The sequence below is a fragment of the Salvelinus fontinalis genome, chromosome 19, assembly GCF_029448725.1.
Source record: "Salvelinus fontinalis isolate EN_2023a chromosome 19, ASM2944872v1, whole genome shotgun sequence".
NCBI lineage: Eukaryota > Metazoa > Chordata > Actinopteri > Salmoniformes > Salmonidae > Salvelinus > Salvelinus fontinalis.
In genome coordinates this window covers 32,394,792-32,400,791 of record NC_074683.1, presented here as the reverse complement: position 1 = coordinate 32,400,791, position 6,000 = coordinate 32,394,792, and the positions used below count along the sequence as shown (strand labels likewise).

The window sequence follows — 6,000 nt, the reverse complement described above, 5'->3', positions numbered from 1 at the left end:
CTATTTAGTCCACGTTTATTAGACTACTGATATCGTTGTTGAGCATGGACTTAAACCTCACCCTTTTGTATATCATCTGCCTACCAATCTACTCTGATGATAGGCTTACTATTCATTGTTGTTAATTATCAGTAATGACATAATTTGTATCTGACACAGGCACACATTGTATCAGAAATCAAATATGTGAATGGCAATGGCGCACAGTCTCACCAAATCTGATGTTTGAAAGGAAAAAGCCAAATAAATGCAAAATATTATGACTTTTATATTAGTTGGATGTACGCAAGACACCAAGGAAGGAATAGGCCAAATTACTTTTGATGCCTCCTCCCCTCTCCCCTGCGCTCGCTTCCGTCTCCCTCCACGCCTCTCTGCCTCTCGCCTCCCTCTTCCATGAGCCAGCCTGTCAGTTAGCGCGCCGGTTGACACGGGACTGATTGAACTTGACACAATCAGATTGCTCTCCGCGAAACTGTAACCGTTTGGCGGATATCAAGTTTTCTTCAGCTCAGACATTATCTGTGTCGCAGACACTGTGATTTCGGTCCATTTTTCTTTTGTTTGAGGAACTTGGTTGTTTTGCCTGTTGTTACAATTTTCCTGGTTATGATGCGTTTTGTGTTTTCCTTGTTCCCGCTGGTGAAGCAGCCACGAGTTCAAAGGAGGGCAGATGTGTGCCTCGGCCTTCTCTAACCCGTGACGACTGAAACGACGTGCGATCAAACGACTCCAGCTGTGCGGATTGACAAGGTTCTCTGCGCCGCGAGACGCAGCGGCTCGAGCTCCAGTAGGATTTAGCGCTCAAGCAAGCCTCCTCGACGCACTGGTCTGGTGCGAAAGGGACACTTTCTCTCTCTCTCCCTCTCTCGCTGAGGCATACACTCTCTCACACAGACAATAAGCCAACATTGTCTACCCTTGTCACCCATCCTCCGCTTTCTCTCGGACTCGCTCGGAGAACGAAGTTGTGTCCAGCCCACCGACCCTAGCCGATTTCCGCCCGTCGTTGATCCGACGCAGCCCAACCCTGGATTCAATACTTTTAATCAATGGACAGAGCCTCCTCAACGGCCAGCAGAGGTACAGACACTCCATAAGCAGTGAGTACAAGTCAGAGGTGTTCCATAGGTGTTCCATAGGTGTTCCACAACTCACCGTTTCCACCTATTTCACATGAATTGTAATAAGCCATAATGCTGTATATATTTGCGGACCAGACATGAGCAGCAGCTGTGTTATGCAGTAATGCAGTCGATTATGAGAAAGAGAAATCACGTGTTGTGCTCAGGTGTAAAAAGCCAATCTGGGGTTTGTTATCAGATTGCTAAAATGATCGATAGGCTAAACTATTGGTTAAACATTTTCATGGAATTATTAATAGGCCTATAACGATATCTATAGCATATCTCCAATTCTCCCAAAGTTGTTTATGGTAAGTTTTTCGCCGACTTAATCCATATAACAATCTATTTGGTCACATATTTCATCACCAGACTAAACGATCTAAACGATTATTATTATTATAATTAATTATATTATTATTATTAGTATTATTATTTAGTAACCTATTATATTAATAGTCCAATGTAATAATATGATGACAATTATTATGTTAGCCTATAGCCGAATGATAAATAATAATATGATTACTAACTATAACAATTCATGATTATCAAGCAATTTCTATAATAATGATTTCACATATGCCGACATGTAGCCTATCATTCGGTTTCATCTGATTGATGTGACTCGTGCATAAGAAAGGTCAGACGAATGTCCCTATAGTAGACGAGGGGAAAACGAGGAATACACTTCTAGCTATACATGGTCTTTTTTTAATTTAAAAAACATTTCTTTCACCTTTATTTAACCAGGTAGGCTAGTTGAGAACAAGTTCTCATTTACAACTGCGACCTGGCCAAGATATCTTCTTTTTTAATGTTTGACTACTTTTTACATGTATGATTGTGCTCATTTTCAGCCGGTGAAACGGCATACTTCTTCATTGTCAAAGTGAAAACAGTTATTTTGAAAACTCCATGGTTGTTATAAGGGGTGATATTTATCAATCAAAAATAGATTATGTAAAACACAAATTCCATTTTCTTTCTGTGCTGCCCCTCGTTGGAATTTAATTTAGTTTAAAACCCAGGTTGTTCAGTGTTCCTGAGAATGTATCAATAGAAACACATCGTTTAGAGTAGATTTGGCCCTGTAATGCCACAGGTTACTCTTCCATATTGTTATGTCTCCATCGAGTAAACGCTTTCAAATTACAAATCATTCATTCACTTTCCTGCATAGGCCGGGTTGCACGTGCTTCTTTTTGAACGTATCCAGTGTATTTTGTGTTTTGAATAACAGCCTGAGTAAAGTTTTAGGCCTACTTTTGAGATGAGGTTTTATAGTGTTTATGGTGACTCATATGGTGAATATTTTTGCCCCAGAAAAGATAATCGTTTGAGTGAATAATTTATCAATTCACCAAAGTACTAGGTTAGGAGACATGCGCTGCTCTCGTGAACGTGTGTTTGTCCCAAAATGGAACATATTTCTTTCTATTTGTGTGTGTGTGTGTGTGTGTGTGTGTGTGTGTGTGTGTGTGTGTGTGTGTGTGTGTGTGTGTGTGTGTGTGTGTGTGTGTGTGTGTGTGTGTGTGTGTTTATGTAGGTTGTCTTTTACTTTGACTAACATGTAACCTTATTGAAGATTTGGACTTAACTGTTGTCTTCGGAAAATCACACAACGTAGCCTACTTTGTGAACTACGTCATGATTAGCATTTTCTTAGAACTCTCTTGTTTAACTTTTTAATGACTGAATGACTGAGCCATTACCTTTTGAAAGGTGTCAGTTGAGTTATAAATTAACAGACACGTTTTTAATTTAGAATTACGTGAATTTCCACTCATGGAGTTAATGAAAAGATACATATTAACTAATGAATTCATCAAATTCTGTAGTCATTATGTAGCGAATTAGTTTTGTTGTCACTTGTTGGACATTAGCCTATATTATTTTAAATCTATATTAAATATAATTAAATGTATTCAAATTAATATAATATTTTAGGCCTATAATAATACGATCATGTGTCTTCTAATCATCCTAATTAAAAGCTATATGCCAAAACGCGTTGGTAGGCTATTGAATAATAAACAAACACTTTCTATTGATCTGCCGTTCCTCAAAAGGTGGCTGAATAATTTTCACATTTCTAATTTGCTCTTCTCAACCTAGTTAGACTGCGAAGCAGCTACCGAAGCCTAAACAGTTTCCTCTTCACCCAATAGAACATTTCGTCACTTGTCTAACTGTATAGGTCATTCCTAAAACTCTAGCGTTAATACAAATTCATGCATACTATTTGTTAGATTTAAATCTTATCATGTATGGATTGATTAGTGGCTAATAGACACGTAATGGTATGGGCATATGTTTTATTACCTGTATAATATTCCACATAGCTACTTCGATCTCATCCTGTATTAGGCATAGCAGACTTTCACCGAATTCAACAGCTATACCTCCAATACCAATGGACGTATAGACGTATAGACTGATAATGAACTTTATACAACAAAGGTATGAATCCCACACGGCATCAGTGACAGTGGAGGTAGGCTAGTCTGTCTCTCATTTTCACAGAGGGGGTCGTCTGATCCTATCCTTAACAGGCCTCTCCCTAAGGCCTACACATCTCTCTCATGCGCAGACCAATTCTACTCGTTTTTTTCTTCTGTGAGACATCGTCAGTAGGAGGCCACGGGCAACCGAACATGCAAGTAAGTCAGGAAGGAACCTTAAAACGCAAATGTTGCCAATACAATTAAAGGTCTACGTTTCCTCTTGCAATCAATACGGGCAACATGCGATCAGGGGTTGAAGTAATGCCGCGTTTCAGACTAAATGGTAAACAGTCGCTCCCATCAATAAGTCAAAAGCAATAGTTGTGGCAATAGTTTTAAATGACACTAAAAGCTTTTCCTATTAGCTCCCAAATTCTCAAGTAGGGTCTAAATACGTAGATTATCAAGAGACCAAACACAGTGATCAGCATCCACGATGAAGTATCCAGTTACCCGGAGACTGACTTTGCTCGTCCTCGCCCACAACCAGTAGGTCTCCTCAAGTAAATGTCACTTTGGCCAATTCTAGTACAGTAGAGAGAGAGAAATCAGTAATATTAGTTTTCTTGTTGGCACCAGTCAGTGGGATGGAACCATTATTTTATTACAATTGTCATCATCGACCATTTCTCTTTTACATTAAACGTATCTCTTGTATGTTTGAGTAAACAGAGCAGTCCAACAAAGTTGTGCCAAGCCGAAAGAAACATGAATTTGTCTCAGCTCTTAAAATGGAGACTTTTTTTCATTCACACCAGATCTCATTTTGTTTAAAGTTTGCGTATATGTTGAGATTTTGGCACAGAGCTCACATTTTCTCGGCGCTAGAAGGAGCTGACTTTATAGCGCGCGCAAGCGCGTGTCATAACCGAAAGAATATATATATTTTTTAATGATGGAAATCCGACTTTCCACGGTGCCTTTTCTCATACCATTACTTGAATTTCGCCTCATAGTTATGTGAATTCAAAACTATGATTTGTATCACCTCAGGAAATGTTTTTCAACTGTTATTGACCCCGATGCCAACTGACATTTTTTTTCTTCATTTTTAGTAATTTAGCAGATGCTCTTATCCAGCTACTTACAGGAGCAATTAGGGTATGCTCGAAGGCATATCAACAGATTTTTCACATATTTGGCTCAGGGATTTGAACCAGCTCGGGGATTTTACTTTTCGGTTACAGACCCACCGCTATTTAGGGCTAGGCTACATGCTGCCTTAAGATGCACATCCTCATCAAAGGGCATCATCCGCAAATTTGAATATTTGAAATCAGAGCGATTTTAGCGAAAGTATTCCCGACTTAACTTTCTCCCCCCAGCAATACTGTAGGCCTATCTACATTTATTTAAATAATCACAGCCAATTTGATAATGAATGTGGCTGTTTTGGGGGAATGCTATACACAAGAGTCAATAATTCAGCTGCGTAATGAAATACTCAAATGTGTCAAGATTGCATCAAAAGCAATACGCTAAAAATGAGACTTGTCAATGAGACTTGTCACCGCTGCATTTTTGCCATATCCCTCCATCCCATCTTCCTCCCTCCACCCATCCCTCCATCCCACCTCCCTCTCTCATCCTCAATCCCGCCCTCCATCCCTTCACCCATCCCTCCATCCCTCCACATATCCTGTTCACCTCTCTTCCCCCCCTACCCCTGCTCTGTTCTCTCCTCTCTGTCTGTTTCTCTTGTGTGAACCCAGCAATCTGTGTTCACATCAGAGGTGTGTCTATGCAAATAAACAGCAGATTAGATATCGACAGGGATGGCCAATTGGGAAATAAAGGGCATACTAATAACGACTTCAATGTAGTGCTCCAAATGGTAGCTTCTAGTCTTCCATCGTGTGTTCGATTCCCGCTGGGAACACCCATACGATAAAATGTATGCACGCATGACTGTAAATCGCTTTGGAAGGTTATTATGGCATAATATAAATGAATACACTGGACATATAAGTGCTAAACTGTATGTTACTGTAAAGCCTAGAGGGATTGATGGTGTCTAAGCCGCAGCCATTCATCTTCTGGTGAGTCTGGTGCGATCTAGGCTGAGGTGGGACTGAGTTGAGTTGGCTTTGGCTTGTAGTGTGTGCAAAGCAGCAGCCCTGTTGATGTGGCATGCCTGTTACTGTGTAGATTATCTAGTGGCCGTCACAGCCGTCCACACAGCACACCATACACAGGAGACAGGACACAGTGGGTGTGAGGCCGCTGCTCCAGTGTCATTGTTGTCACGCGGAAGGCTGAGTGTGTGTGTGCATGCGTGCGTGAATGCTTGCGTGTGTGCATGCGTGTGTGTGGTGTGTGTGGTCCCAGACTGTGTTAGTCAGAAGGCTGATCTCGGGTCCCATGCGTGT

At 40.7% G+C, this 6,000-nt stretch overlaps 1 protein-coding gene across 2 annotated transcripts in view; it reads left to right on the top strand.

Annotated features, from left to right (window-relative positions):
- The first annotated feature begins 909 nt into the window (after nucleotides 1–909).
- The window catches only part of LOC129816626 (DNA-binding protein SATB2-like), an 89,690-nt gene continuing 84,599 nt past the window's right edge, over nucleotides 910–6,000 (top strand). Inside the window, exon 1 of one of the 2 annotated variants that reach the window (XM_055871340.1) lies at nucleotides 910–1,103. The gene's annotated coding sequence lies outside the window, so the exon portion shown is untranslated. The remainder of the gene's footprint in view (nucleotides 1,104–6,000) is intronic. The other variant, XM_055871339.1, reaches the window with a different exon arrangement.